This window comes from Schistocerca americana, chromosome 7 (genome assembly GCF_021461395.2).
Source record: "Schistocerca americana isolate TAMUIC-IGC-003095 chromosome 7, iqSchAmer2.1, whole genome shotgun sequence".
In the NCBI taxonomy this organism is placed as follows: Eukaryota; Metazoa; Arthropoda; class Insecta; order Orthoptera; family Acrididae; genus Schistocerca; species Schistocerca americana.
In genome coordinates this window covers 601,109,902-601,126,467 of record NC_060125.1, presented here as the reverse complement: position 1 = coordinate 601,126,467, position 16,566 = coordinate 601,109,902, and positions in this window count along the sequence as shown.

The following is a 16,566-nucleotide window of genomic DNA, read 5'->3' as shown; positions in this document are numbered from 1 at the left end:
TGCTCCAGAATGTGTCCTACCAACTGATCCCTTCTTCTAGTCAGGTTGTGCCACAAGCTTCTCTTCTCCCCAATCCTATTCAGTACCTCCTCATTAGTTACGTGATCTACCCATCTAATCTTCAGCACTCTTCTGTAGGGCCACATTTCAAACGCTTCCATTCTCGTCTTGTGTAAACTGTTTGCTGTTCTCATGTTTCACTTCCATACGTGGCTACACTCCATACATATGCATTCAGAAAGGACTTTCTGACAAATCTATATTCGCTGTTAAATTTCTCTTCCTCAGAAACGCTTTTCTTCCCATTGCCAGTCTTCATTTTATATCCCCTCTACTTCGACCATTATTAATTAGTTTGCTTCCCAAGTAGCTTAACTCATCTACTACTTTAAGTGTCTCATTTACCAATCTAATTCCTTCAGCATCGCCTGATTTAATTCGACTACATTCCATTATCGTTGGTTTGCTTTTGTTGATGTTCATCTTAAATCATCCTTTCAAGACACTGCCCATTCCGTTCAGCTGATCTTCCAAGTCCTTTGATGTCTCTGACAGAATTACAATGTTATCGGCAAACCTGAAAGTTTTTACATCTTCCCCATGGACTTTAATTCTTACTCCAAATTCTTGTTTTGTTTCCTTTACTGCTTGCTCACTATAGATCGAATAACGTCGGGGATAGGCTACAACCCTCTCTCTCTCTCTCTCTCTCTCCTCAAGCACTGCTTTCCTTTCGTGCCCCTCGACTCTTATAACTGCCATCTGGTTTGTGTAAAAATTGTAAATCGCCTTTCGCTTCTTGTATTTTACCCCTGCCACCTCCACAATTTGAAAGAGAATCTTCCAGTCAACATTGACTAAAGCATTCTCCAGTTCTACAAATGCTTTAAACGTAGGTTTGCCTTTCCTTAACATATTTTCTATGAGATGTCGTAGGGTCAGTATTGCCTCGCGTTACATTCCTCCGGAATCCAAACTGATCTTCCCCGAGGTCGGCTTCTACCATTTTTTCCATTCTTCTGTAAAGGATTCGCGTAGTACGTAAAGAAATATGAATGTTTTAATTGGACGACTTTTTTCGCTTTGTGATAGATGGCGCTGTAATAGTCACAAACATATGGCTCACAAGTTTAGACGAACAGTCGGTAACAGGTAGGTTTTTTAAATTAAAATAAAGAACGTAGCTACGTTTGAACATTTTATTTCGGTTGTTCCAATGTTATACATGTGCCTTTGTGAAATTATCATTTCTGAGAAAGCATGCTGTTACAGCATGATTACCTGTAAATACCACGTTAATGCAATAAATGCTCAAAATGATGTCTGTCAACCTTACACGTATTGCATTTGGCAATACGTGTAACGACATTCCTCTCAACAGCGAGTAGTTCGACTTCCGTAATGTTCGGACATGCATTGACAATGCGCTGACGTATATTGTCAGGCGTTGTCGGTGGATCACGATAGCAAATATCCTTCATGAAATATGCTATTCAATACCGCTTCAACCGCACGCGAGCTATGTGCCATACATCCATCATGTTGGAAGTACATCGCCATTCTGTCATGCAGTGAAACATCTTGTAGTAACATCGGTAGAACATTCCGTAGGAAATCAGCATACATTGTACCATTTAGATTGCCATCGATAAAATGGGGGCCAATCATCCTTCCTCCCATAATGCCGCACCATACATTAGCCCGGCAAGGTCGCTGATGTTCCACTTGTCGCAGTCATCGTGGATTTTCCGTTGCCCAGTAGTGCATATTATGCCGGTTCACGTTACCGCTGTTGGTGAATGACACTTGGTCGCTAAATAGAACGCGTGCAAAAAATCTGTGATCGTCCCGTAATTTCTCTTGCGCCCAGTGACAGAACTGTACACGACGTTCAGAGTCGTCGCCATGCAATTCCTGGTGCATAGAAATACGGTACGGGTGCAATAGATGTTGATGTAGCATTCTGAACACCGACGTTTTAGAGATTCCCGATTCTCGCACAATTTGTCTGCTACTGATGTGCGGATTAGCCGCGACAGCAGCTAAAAAAACCTACTTGGGCATAATAATTTGTTGCAGCTCGTGGTTGACGTTTCACATGTGGTTGAACTCTTCCTGTTTCCTTAAATAACGTAACTATCCGGTGAACGGTCCGGACACTTGGATGATGTCGTCCAGGATACCGAGCAACATACATAGCACATGCCCGTTGGGAAATTTGATCACAATAGCCATACATCAACACGATATCGATCTTTTCCACAACTGGTGTACGGTCCATTTTGAGACGGGTAATGTTCACGAATCAAATACCGTTCGCACTGGCGGAATGTTACGTGATACCACGTACTTATATGTATGTGACTATTACAGCGCCATCTACCACAAAACAAAAGTAGTGGTCCAACTAATGTGTAATAAAAATGGGGGTTCTTATTTAAAAAAAAAAAAACGCAGTTGATATCCGTTTGTACCAACGGCAGCGCCATCTTGCGGGCCGACCATAGCGTCATCTGGTTTCCCCTTTCAAGCTGGACGAGTTTCGTTCTTTGTAGTTTTTTCGTTTGAAGCTTATTTCGTGAGATATTTGGCCCGGTCACTATCAATGGACCTCCCTGAAACCCGGTGTCACCAGGTCTCCTCCAGGTGTACAACCTTCTCTCATGATTCTTAAACCAAGTGTTAGCTTTGATTAAATTATGATCTGTGCAAAATTCTACCAGGCGCCTATCTGTTTCATTCCTTTCCCCCAGTCCATATTCACCTACTACTTTTTCTTATCTTCTTTTTCCTATTGTCGAACTCCAGTCCCCCATGACTATTAAATTTTCGTCTCCCTTCACTATCTGAATAATTTATTTTGTCTCGTCATACATTTTCTCAATCTCCTCCTCATCTGCGGAGCTAGTTGGCATATAAACTTTTACTACTGTAGTGGGTGTGGGCTAAAATAATGCGTTCACTATGCTGTTCATAGTAGCTTATCCGCGTTCCTATTTTTTTATTCATTATTAAACCTACTCCTGCATTACCCTATTTGATTTTGTATTTATAACCCTGTATTCGCCTGACCAAAAGTCTTGTTCCTCCTGCCACCGAATTTCACTAATTCCCACTATATCTAACTTTAACCTATCCACTTCCCTTTTAAATTTTCTAACCTACCTGTCCGATTAAGGGATCTGGCATTCCACGCTCCGATCCGTAGAACGGCAGTTTACTTTATCCTGATAACGACATCCTCTTGAGTAGTCCCCGCCCGGAGATCCGAATGGGGGACTATTTTACCTCCGGAATGTTTTACCCAAGAGGACGCCATCATCATTTAACCATACAGTAAAGCTGCATGCCCTCGGGAAAAATTACGGCCGTAGTTTCCCCTTGGTTTCAGCCGTTCGCAGTACCAGCACAGCAAGGCTATTTTGGTTAGTGTTACAAGGCCAGATCAGTCAATCATCCAGACTGTTGCCCCTGCAACTACTGAAAAGGCTGCTGCCCCTCTTCAGGAACCACACGTTTGTCTGGCCTCTCAACAGATAACCTCCGTTGTGGTTGCACCTGCGGTACGGCCTTTAGATTTGACCGATTTATCGTGTAACCGAAGTTTAACGGATTCCTTTTAGCCTTCATGTGGATGACCTCACACTCTTCTTTATTTAGGGTCAATTGTCAATTTTGGCGCCATACAGATATCTAGTCTACATCGTTTTGCAATTTGTTTTGATCTTTTGATGATTTTGCTAGACGGTAAAAGACACCATCATCTGCAAACAACCTCTGACGGCTACTCAGATTGTCTTCTAAATTGTTTGTGTAGATAAGGAATAGCAGAGGGCTTATAACACTATCTTGGGTATCGCCAGAAATCCTTTGTGTTTTTCTCGGTGACTTTCCGTCAGCTACAATGAATTGCGACAGGAAATGCAAAAAGAAACAAGGGATGTGCTCCATTTGCCTAAGATGGAGAAAGTGTGTATATTCAAAATTTGACCCTTTATTGTAGCATAGTTACATTAAGGCGCTCCCTCGTTGTGTATACAAATGGTCAGTAGCCAGTGGGCTGTCCAAAAAACTCTTGACCGTACCTGTCTGTCACCAACAGAATCCCAGGAAGAATGCGTTTCTTATGTGTGGCGTTTTCGAATTGTCGCTTGCGTACCGGTGATGGTGAGGTATGCAGTAGGTGCAGAACCACGAAGAACAAAAAGTGGGTTGGAGGCGTCCATCGCGGAAATACCGCCGAAAGCGAGAGGAATTATGGAAGCTCGGAGCAGAACTGTATGACTAGGCAAGCAGCCTGTGCGCTGACCAGTAGCAGCCTATGCGACAAAAAAACTAACCGAAGGAAAGGAGGAGGAATCGAGAACTAGGGCCCCACCTGTTAAATACAAGATTTTCTGGCACACTGAGGGAGAAGCCGCCACAGAAACTCATTCGTAAAACAGAGGAATGGTATAAACAGTTGTGCAAAAAAGAAGGAATGGAAGAAATTACCAGCTGCATCAAATACAAAAAAATGGTTCAAATGGCTCTGAGCACTATGGGACTTAACATCTGAGGTCATCAGTCCCCTAGAACTTAGAACTAATTAAACCTAACTAATCTAAAGACATCACACACATCCATGCCCGAAGCAGGATTCGAACCTTCGACCGTAGCGGTCGCGCTGTTCCAGACTGAAGCGCCTAGAACCGAACGGCCACAGCGGCTGGCGCATCAAATTCAAAATGACTCACGGAGAGCAAGCAGCAGTAGGAAAATGAGTGAAAAAGTTATATTGCAATGCCGCAAACAGTGTTGTTGTACGAAATAAAATACGGAACATTTCGCAAAACTAGTACTAACATATCTTTAAGGTCAAATGGTTCAAATAGCTCTGAGTACTATGGGACTTAACTTTTGAGGTCTTCAGTCCCCTAGAACTTAGAATTACTTAAACGTAACTAAACTAAGGACACCACACACATCCATGCCTGAGGCAGGATTCGAAACTGCGGCCGTAGCGGTCGCGCGGTTCCAGACTGTAGCCCCTAGAACCGCTCGGTCCTTTAAGTTCAGGGACATAGTTTATAAGGGTGTTACAATTCGTACACCTACTGGTATCAATCCGGAAAGCGGTTACTTAATTTGTACCAGTTGCAGATATTTAAAAAATTAAGTGTTTTATGTTCATTTTTCTCAGGATTTCCATTCTGTAAATGAGGTACCAGGAACAAGTACCGCAATTGGGGATGAGAATCTTTAAACAGTTTTGTTACTGTCTGTGTAGAATACATTATGTAAAATCAGCGAACAATTTAGGCATATCTCCCCTGTATCTTTCGCACTGACCATCCCGCTCGCCTCCAAGCCACCTCGCTCCTCTGTCATGACCCCCCCCCTGCCCCCCCCCCCTTCACTCGTCCTTACCCTCCACCGTCCCTCCGTCTCTCTCTCTCTCTCTCTCTGTTTATAAAACTCGGGATGCACAGTGGTTGCGTGGGCCGCTGCTTGACAAGTTCATCGCCCAAGCTGCGCCGTTAGGCTTGCGTAAAGGCGGATGTTACGTAACTTGTTGTGGAAAACACTTACCGTTAATTATCGCCGGCACTTTTCCTCGTGAAGCTTGCTCGTAAATTTTTAGTTATAGCAGACGACGGCAGGTAAGGCAACGCCTAAATGAGATCCCGGCATTCAACGTAATGAGTTTGCAACTCACTGTCGGCTCATTAATGAGAGACTGCAGTTTCTCTCAATAATACCAGCCCACAAAAAGTAAGTGGCGTCGCGATGTGACCGTAGTCTGTCTTCGCCGGTTCCCGGAGAGTGCATACTGGCGGTATCTGCTCAGAGTCTTTGTTAGCCAGTCGGACACTCTTCGCTCGTGGCTTTGTCGTGCGTGATTTCAGTTGGGCGGAGTCGGCCAGAGTTAAAGAAGTGTCGTTACGTAGAAGAGTGATCGATATTAAGGGGGGTAGGACGTCAAACGGGCCGACTTGGAGCAGGAGAGGCACCACAGGAAATTTTATTTTCTACTGTCTATACTTTTACAAATAAATTCATAAAACTTTGTCAGCATGATCAGGAAGGATTCAGGATTCACACTCATAGCAGTGGAAGTGCAAAAACATAACAAAATAATTTTTTTTAGATATGAAATTTCATCATTTTTTTTACTTACTGTTGGCTGCATTTGTTGCTATAGGTGCATTTTTCTTCACAAGTAAGAGGGATTCTTTGATGAATTTTACACAGTGCACAAACCATACTTACAGGTGTATGAAACTCTAGAATTTTCCAAATCTATTAAAAACTGTGGTAAAAATTGAGATAATTAACAACAAAATTTGATTTTTTTCTAAACATAAAGTTTAAATCGTAACAGCTCATTCATTTTTTCATAAATTAAATAGATTCTACAGTTTCAGACACCTGTAAGTGTGGTTTGTATGCTGTGCAATATTCATCGAACAGTCTCTCTTACTTATGATGAAAAGTGTACCTATAGCAACAAATGCAGCCAACAGTAAGTGAAAAAATGATGAAATTTCACATGAAAAAAATTATTTTGTTATGTTTTTGAACTTCCGCTGCTATGAGTGTGAATCCTGAATCCTTCCTGGTCATGCTGACAAAGTTTCATGAATTTATTTGTAAAAGTATAGACAGTGGAAATTAAAATGTCCTCTGGTGCCTCTCCTGCTCCGAGTCAGCCCGTTTGACGTCCTACCCCCCCCCCCCCCCCCTACCCCCCCTTAAATGTTAGATTAATGTAGACGACGAGTAAAGCAGGCAAAACTTGATTAGGGGAAAATGAATTAATTAATGGTACAGAGGAGTATATTCTGATACAGAGTTATGAGTGAAGTGATATCGTTTAAAGTGAGTCAAATGCTGAACGTCAACAGCAGCAGGGGCTAATAACAAATTATGATTTGTCGTACTTGATGTTTCAACTAAATTCCCAGGGCTCAACGGTACTTGTATACATCAAGAGGAAAAGTAAGTGGTGCATAAAATCTTCCGAATTAGCGTGTTAAAATACTTTTATAAGAAAATCACGACCGGTTGCGCGCCACTGCAGATGCATCTTCTGGCGATAAGGTTTCATATTTTCTAAACAGTCATGGCGCGGCAAAGTGAATGCTTAGAACCAAGTTTCATCGTTCATCGTCAAGATGAAACCGACAGCACGCTGACAACGGTTGTCAATTATTAAATTGACTGGGATCGCGCCGCGCCTTGCCGTAGACATAAGAGAAGACTGCACGGGGCCAGAGTAAACAGTTACATTTGTAAAAATCGTGGGGAACGATTGAGTCTCACAGTAAACGGAGCGAAAAGTTGAGGAGTCCGAGTGGGAACTAGGACAGTTGGGGTTCAAATGCTAGTCAAAGAAACAGTGATTACATTTATGTAATTTGCTCGCTCTGAATTGCACAATGTAGATCATTCTGCTACTACTAATGATCTGAAACAATGGGAATAACGATATGATGGTGGCCGGCCGATGTGGCCAAGTGGTTCTAGGCGCTTCAGTCTGGAACCGCGCGACCGCTACGGTCGCAGGTTCGAATCCTGCCTCGGGCATGGATGTGTGTGTTATCCTTAGGTTAGTTAGGTTTAATTAGTTCTACGGGACTGATGACCTAAGATGTTAAGTCCCATAGTGCTCAGAGTCATTTGAACCATTTGATAAGATGGTACTGAAATCGAAAGAGGGTGGTAGGAGAGAGGCGCTAGCCGCACGGCCACAACATTTAACCCTTAAATGGATGTTTTTTTTATTTCAAGCTGTGAAAATTACCACGATTAGTTTATAGTGCCTACATTACGAAAAAAAATGCTGATTTTTTTTAAAAATTAAATTAACAAAGCATTATTGTTGACAATCGCTAAAAACACAAAAACAGATCTAATTTCAAATCTGTCGTAAAGACACTCGAACTAACTGTCTACACCATATCTACTTACGTTTTCAAAATAAAAAAGTAATTTTCAAACCCACTAATCAGTGCACAAACACCAAAAAAACGTCTCTACTTGCCGCCAAAGCACACGCGCAGCAGTACATCCACCCAGCTAATTGTCGAACTGCTTCAGTTCATCCTGCCATTTACGATAGCTGTGAAGAACTAGCAGCTTTGCAGCTGCACTAGAGTGTATACACTGAACTGCATAACGAATTTGTTACAAAATGCTGCTCAGTGCAGGATACATCGAAGAAATGAAGTCTGTAGCTGATCAGCTATACTATGCATTAACGGGTTAAGCAGCCCGGGTTTGCCTGCTTGTGAGCTCTTCCCCGCACACAAATACGTTCCAATAGTGTCGGTTAACTTTGCCACGGAAATATCTTTGAAATATAGTACGAGATTGTTGATGCAAACTTACACGTAATAACACTTTTCGACTGAAGTTTTTGCCGTTTTGGTTTTGTGTAGTCAGAACCAAACCACCAGAAAATTGACGATTGGTCGTGCTGGACGTAGCTCCACTCCAGTGAGGAATCAAAAAGTTAGACGAGCCCGGAAAGTGAACGTTTGGACCCACTTCGTCGATGTCTACGTTCCCCATCCCGGCTCCAGGTGCCGCTGCGGCTGTTGTACAACATCTACGAGGCATTATGAACAGCCTGAAAAAGGAAGTTATGTACCACCTACATCTCGGAGGACTTGCCTGGATATCGACTCTACATCTACATATACGTGATTACTCTGCTATTCAAAATAAAGTGCCTGGCCGAGGGTTCAATGAACCACCTTCATGCTGTCTCTCCACTTAAATTTTTCCGTGCGAGCCCTGGTTTCTCTTATTTTATCGTAATGATCATTTCTCCCTACGTAGGCGGGTGCCAACAGAATGTTTTCGCAATCGGAGGAGAAAGCTGGTGATTGAAATTTCATGAGAAGATCCCGTCGCAACGAGAAACGCCTTTGTTTTAATGATTGCCACTGCAATTGACGTATCATGTCTGTGACACTATCTCCCTTATTTCGTGATAATACAAAACGAGCTGCCCTTCTTTGTACCTTTTCGATGTCGTCCGTCAGTCCCACCTGATGCGGATCCCAGACCGCACAGCAATACTGCGGATTAGGGCGGACAAGTGTGGTGTAAGCAGTCTCTTTAGTAGACCTGTTGCACCTTCTAAGTGTTCTGCCAATGAATCGCAGTCTTTGGTTTGCTCTACCCACAATATTATCCATGTGATCGTTCCAGTTTGTAAGTGTAATCCCTCAGTATTTAGTTGAATTTACAGCCCTCAGATGTGTGTGACTTATCGCGTAATCGAAATTTAGCTGATTTCTTTGAGTACTCATGTGAATAACTCCACACTTTTCTTTATTCAGGGTCAATTGCCACTTTTCGCACCATACAGATATCGAAATCATTTTGCAAGTCGTTTGGTCATCTGTTGACTTTACAAGACGGTAAATGACAGCATCATCTGCAAACAATGTAAGACGGCTACTGAGATTGTCTCGTATGTCTTTAATGTAGGTCAGGATCAATAGAGGGCCTATAACACTTCCTTGGGGAGCGCCGGATATCACTTCTGTTTTACTCGATGACTTAGCGTCTATTACTACGAACTGTGACCTTTCTGACAGGAAATCACGAATCCAGTCGCACAACTGAGGCGATACTCCGTAGGCACGCAGTTTGCTTAGAAGACGCTTGTGAGGAACGGTGTCGAAAGCATTCTGGAAATCTAAAAATGTGGAATCAATTTGAAATCGCCTGTCGATAGCACTTATTACTTCATGAGTATAAAGAGCTAGTTGTCTTTCACAAGAACGATATTCTCTGAAACCGTGCTGACTATGTGTCAATAAATCGTTTTCTTCGAGGTACTTCATAATGTTCGAATACAGTTTATGTTCCAAAACCCTATTTCGTGATAATACAAAACGAGCTGCCCTTCTTTGTACTTTTACGATGTCACCCGTAAAGACTCGAGGAGAGCAGGGATTAAAAGAGTAAGTGTTAGACGAAGTAAAAAGGAAACTGCACTGTGGAATAAAAGCGAAACGGTGACGACAACACCGGCCACCTGTTGCAAGATGCTCGCCTCTTCACACCTATGGATTGGGTCTGTGTGCGGGCGTCGCTCTGCCGCGCGCCGCGCGTAACGAGCTCTGGGCGCCGACCACACGGCAGCTGGCATAGAGAGAGAGAGAGAGAGAGAGAGAGAGAGAGAGAGAGAGCGTGCTGTCGAACGTTAACGTTGAGCGTGCCAAGTTCAACGTGCTGCTGAACGCTCAGGAACGACGCGACTTGTGCATACGGTACGTGGGCCCCAACGTGGTATACGCGATCGCAACGCACTCCAGCGGCTGTTGAGGGATGTTTCTAGTTCGTAAATCACACTGTTTACCCAACGGGAGCGCGTAAAATCCCCACGTTAGCTCTATTAAAACGCACATTTCCTCCATCGCCCACGAAAAGGAAAGTACCAATCAATAAGGACACAGACTTACAAAAGTTCCATTACAAACAGTGTAGTACAAACTTGGAATACTTCTCCGCATAAGATAAACATTGTTTCATCATTCCCACATTTTAGTAAACCCCAAGGTCAGTCTTACTTGATCACTCTTCCTACCCAGTAGCAGAATCTCTGCAACATGTCAATTACAAAGCGTAAAAGATAAAGGAGCAAAATATCTTTATACAAGTAGCGCAAGCAGTCCTGTAGATTAAGCGAATCGAATAAACTCACTTCTCAAAAAAAGGTGAATTTATATTTACATAACATCAAATATTATACTATATACTTATCTTAAACTAATAATAATGTATCAGAACCTAATAAAAACGGGAATGTTAGGAAAAAAATTGGAAGTGTTGAGACGTGAACCACTGCCTCAACCAAAACTAATTGTCGGACAGAGACGCTACTCATTACATTAAACCAACAACATGTTCCTTGTGCTTCATCATATTATCTTACCCCTTACTAAAAACGTTAATCGTACATAATTAAGTTACTAATTGAAATTTAATGATAACAAATTGTACCAAGACCAATGCGTTTTGGGTGGATCTTCAGTGTGTTGCAGCCTTCAAATAGCCTACTCTCATAATACGCAAGTCACAACAACTCTTTTGCCACGAATATGATGTTTCTCATTATTTTATTGGAACGAATCACACAGTTAACAACGGGTTTTCCAGTGATTCTCAATTTGCTGGTGCTCAGAAACGGCATATACACATATAGGCTTGAAATGAATGCCAATGTGGCGCCTTATAACTCTGTACTGAAGGGAGACGGCGTGCGTGTGACGTAGTTGGCGTTGTGCCATGTCATTGGTAAACGCTCAGATGCAGGCTCAGAATATCTGACATGCCATATATCGCTCTGCACGTTCGGAAAGACTCCCTCACATGCTATTCCACGCTATGACGTCAGAAACTCGGCACGCTCAACGTTCGGATGCACGGTCCGTGTGCCGACGGCTTTACCCACGCTCGTACACTCCCCACGCTCTCACGGCGACCCGATGTCACCCGGTATTTGTGTGTGTGTGTGTGTGTGAGTGTGAGTGAGTGAGGGGGGGTGGGGTGGAGGGGTGCTCTCGCGATGACGCACTGCCGGCTAACCCCAGCTGGTCCAGAGCACGACCAGCGAGCCCCGTGCTAGCAGGTACGGCTGGCTGCTGACCCCTGCCCCGTGTGGAGAAGGCGTTCGCGAGGCGTTCGCTGTGTCCTCGTCCGGTATCATCTCACGGGACGAGCCTGACACCGGAATGTTGGCCGTAGAGCCGGGCAGTAGGTGCTGCAATCTACGAGGTATTTGACTTTTTGAAAGAAAATAGCCAAGTTACTGGCTCGCAGCACCGCCGAAACAAATGCGAGCGTTAGTCGGCTCAATTAATAGTCCTTACAGACAGGAACACCAATAAATTACACTTTATATGAATCCTAGCACTGATAATTGCTCATCTTCGACAGAAAAATTACTTAAAGTTGTGAGTAGTAGCTTCGTCCAGTGAATGGATCTTTGTAAACTCGCAAAGTCTTATAATACGAGGGCAGTTCAATAAGTAATGCAACACATTTTTTTTCTCGGCCAATTTTGGTTCAGAAAACCGGAAATTTCTTGTGGAATATTTTCAAACATTCCCGCTTCGTCTCGTATAGTTTCATTGACTTCCGACAGGTGGCAGCGCTATACGGAGCTGTTAAAATGGCGTCTGTAACGGATGTGCGTTGCAAACAACGGGCAGTGATCGAGTTTCTTTTGGCGGAAAACCAGGGCATCTCAGATATTCATAGGCGCTTGCAGAATGTCTACGGTGATCTGGCAGTGGACAAAAGCACGGTGAGTCGTTGGGCAAAGCGTGTGTCATCATCGCCGCAAGGTCAAGCGAGACTGTCTGATCTCCCGCGTGCGGGCCGGCCGTGCACAGCTGTGACTCCTGCAATGGCGGAGCGTGCGAGCACACTCGTTCGAGATGATCGACGGATCACCATCAAACAACTCAGTGCTCAACTTGACATCTCTGTTGGTAGTGCTGTCACAATTGTTCACCAGTTGGGATATTCCAAGGTTTGTTCCCGCTGGGTCCCTCGTTGTCTAACCGAACACCATAAAGAGCAAAGGAGAACCATCTGTGCAGAATTGCTTGCTCGTCATGTGGCTGAGGGTGACAATTTCTTGTCAAAGATTGTTACAGGCGATGAAACATGGGTTCATCACTTCGAACCTGAAACAAAACGGCAATCAATGGAGTGGCGCCGCACCCACTCCCCTACCAAGAAAAAGTTTAAAGCCATACCCTCAGCCGGTTAAGTCATGGTTACAGTCTTCTGGGACGCTGAATTGTTATTCTGTTCGATGTCCTTCCCCATGGTCAAACGATCAACTCTGAAGTGTATTGTGCTACTCTTCAGAAATTGAAGAAACGTCTTCAGCGTGTTCGTAGGCACAAAAATCTGAACGAACTTCTCCTTCTTCATGACAACGCAAGGCCTCACACAAGTCTTCGCACCCGAGAGGAGCTCACAAAACTTCAGTGGACTGTTCTTCCTAATGCACCCTACAGCCCCGATCTCACACCGTCGGATTTCCATATGTTTGGCCCAATGAAGGACGCAATCCGTGGGAGGCACTACGCGGATGATGAAGAAGTTATTGATACAGTACGACGTTGGCTCCGACATCAACCAGTGGAATGGTACCGTGCAGGCATACAGGCCCTCATTTCAAGGTGGTGTAAGGCCGTAGCATTGAATGGAGATTACGTTGAAAAATAGTGTTGTGTAGCTAAAAGATTGGGGAATAACCTGGTGTATTTCAACGCTGAATAAAACAACCCCTGTTTCAGAAAAAAAAGTGTTGCATTACTTATTGAACTGCGCTCGTATATCAGAAATGTGAGTGTGTGGGTTTTATTTTGTCAAGTTATGCAATGGATTGACCCAACAAGTACCCTTTGGCTCCTGCAAGAAACAATTTCCACCTCACTCTACTACAGAAGTCAGACCGACGCTCCTAATGTATCAACAAGAACTGTTTGAAAAACATTCAGCAACAAATATCTTCTGGAGTCGTCCGCTGTAAGGAAAAGACACAAAAATATTCTATATTCTTACGTAACTAGTGGGATACTTGGGTGCTGGAGTATTGCTAGTTAGTGTAGTTAGTGTAAGAAAAACATTAAATGAACGAAAAATATTATTTATTGCAAAAAATTCTGAGAAATCAAGTGAAACTTTTTCTTATAAATTAACAAATTTCTGGGTTCTTTTCAGAACAGTAGATTGCCTCTTATGGATAGGAATGCTATTATTTTACAATGTATGGAAAAGTTCTTTTCTCCCTTTTCTTTAAGAATATTATTTACTCGGCAGAATGGCTGAGAGCCGCGCCTACACAACTTGAATAACATTTATAGGTACGGTCAAGGCTGTCGTGTGAGAAATGTAATGGAATGTGCTGTTATGGAGGACAGATGGGGCTCGCATACACTGTAGCGCACAATACCGTGAGCTTCGATGACTCCTGCCTCCGTCGCTCGCTGCTCACAAATATCACAACCATCTCTTTCTATCTGGATTGACCTTCGCCAATCAAACCCTCCCTACTCCTTGATGAAGTCAAGGGCTCCTATCCGCTCCTAGTCTAACTATTGGCGTGGTACACCGGTCAGACAACCAGTCCACCGCGATGCCACTCAATATTCGCTCACAGGCGTTTAACTACTATTCTGTCCGGGTTCACACAGCACAATAAGTGTGGCGGCCAACACAGTGAACAACGCTTAATCGCGAGCGACTCAATATAGAGTATCACTCCGATTTCCTAACGACAGAGGTGCTCTCCCAGTGAAGTACTGAGGAGAGACTTTGTTCTTCGCTCTTTGCGTCCACATACGAGCACACTCGCTCTCGTTATGTGTTCTTGCTCCAAGAGCGACAATGGAACGGCTCCTTTTTCTGGAAAAGTTACAAGGCTATATCACTCACTGTCTTCCCCCACTCCTCTGACTCTTTGCGTCAGAAATATTCCGCCAATTAGCGTTGCTCTTTTAAATGGGAGAATGACGTTTCGTTTAGGTCGACCAATGCGGAAATCTGTAGCATCTCCGTTAGGCGTATACTGTCCTCCTGTGAGCTCCGTAGCTATGCAGTCAGTCTGTGAAAAAATGCGTTTTCTGGGCGCTCCTGCACAATGTAGTGGAATTTGCTTTTAAGTCGGACACATGGGTCGTTATCCCTTCGCTCTGGCAAAAGCTGTCCTCTCTCTGGCCGGTCGCTACGGCTGAAGTAGGTGTGTGTTTACTCACCCCTCTGAAGGGACGGCCCTCCCAGCGGGCTGGTTGCCTCTTTAGAACGAAAATTCCTTTGGCCGTCATGTTGTGTATGCCAGCCTCACTTTTTCAACCTCAGTGCACACTTGCGATTTACTTATTAAATTTGCATATCGCTTACATGAATTCATCAAAATTGACTCTACCTTATCGAGTTTGGGTTCGAATGAAGCATTTTGATGTGCAGAATACGATTATGAGGACGGAATATGTAAGAAATGAAGGTCAGAGACCACGCCACCTTACAGAAAGTTGTAACATTTATTATCGGAATGCATTAGAGATACCCTCAAACTAATGGCCAAGGGCAAGAACAGAATTTTAATTAACAATTCCCACATGTCTGTTTATTATTTTGATTTAGCAGCTAGCAGAATGACAAGATGTTGACGATGTTTGAATCGCGCGTATTAGAACTTCTGGAATACCATACGGTCGCCGATTCGGATAGCAAACATCACGAATTAAGCTATAATGATACGATATATTACGCTGGTCGGGTCCCGTACAATTGAGAAATATTCAAGTATGGTCGTACAACACTTTTCCATACAGTGTCTTTTGCATACAAACCGTACGAGCCCAATATCCTGCCAGTGAATTGTGGTCATGCCATATGCCTTAACACATTCTGAGCGATCTCATTTTCTACCTACATACTCCGTGAGTTTCAGAATTATTTTTACATGACATGACTGACTCTAATTCACACTCTCTAGTCTTCACACAGACAAACAACAATGCACTAAGAACTAGCGTGGATACAGAGGCGTCAGCGTACAGGCTGTATGTCGTGTGTGCAGTGACCTATCAGGAGATATGAACAAATGCAGTAAAATTAGAGGAGCAGGTAATTACACCCTTTCACATCTGTTTTCTTTTAATTATGTTTTCCTCCTTGAAACGTCCCCTTACAAAAAATTATAAATGACTGTGCTGGTAAACTTCTACGTTATTTGATACTCAGATAGCTGAGCAAAACTCAACATACGCAAACAGTTTTCTCTTTACCTATTCTGATCATCACTAAACTGACACACAATATTTTTAGCGCAACGCGATCTGACTTTCAGTAATTCCTACAAAAGAATGGCCCTGACTAACAATAAGCTATACCTTTCATGAATCACTTACCGCACAAAAATCTTCGTTACTCGAACTACTGCAATATAGCGAGCGCCAATACTGCCAGATAAATAAAAGATTCTAACTACTGAAGGCACTAACTACTATTAGGCATCATTAGCAAATGAAGGATTTTGATAGAGAACAAACAATGTATTTACGTTAATAGCGTTCAAAAGTCATTATATAATTTTCTGACATCCAATTGAACAAATTTCTTCTTTTTGACTTACACACGTCCAGATCGTCCGCTCAAAACTCTGCCATCTCTCTCTCCACATCCACCACTGCTGGCGGCTCACCTCCAACTGCCGAACGATACCTGCTGTTCACATCTAACTCCCCAACACTACAATAGCAAATATTCCAACAATGAGTCCAACCAGCCACAGACTGCACACAGCACAGTCAGTGATTTTCATACAGAGCGCTACGTGGCGTTAGCAAGATAAAAACCAAAGCAGCCTTCTTACATCCTTATTAATTTAACTTATCAAATATCTAATTTAAAATCACTTGTGGGTGAATAAACAACTAACGTTTTTATTTTTTTTTTGTTTTTGTAACAGTCTTGTGAACTGTTAGATGCGGCCCGTTGCGAACCCCTTGAAACTTTTTCAATTACAGCCACGTACACAGT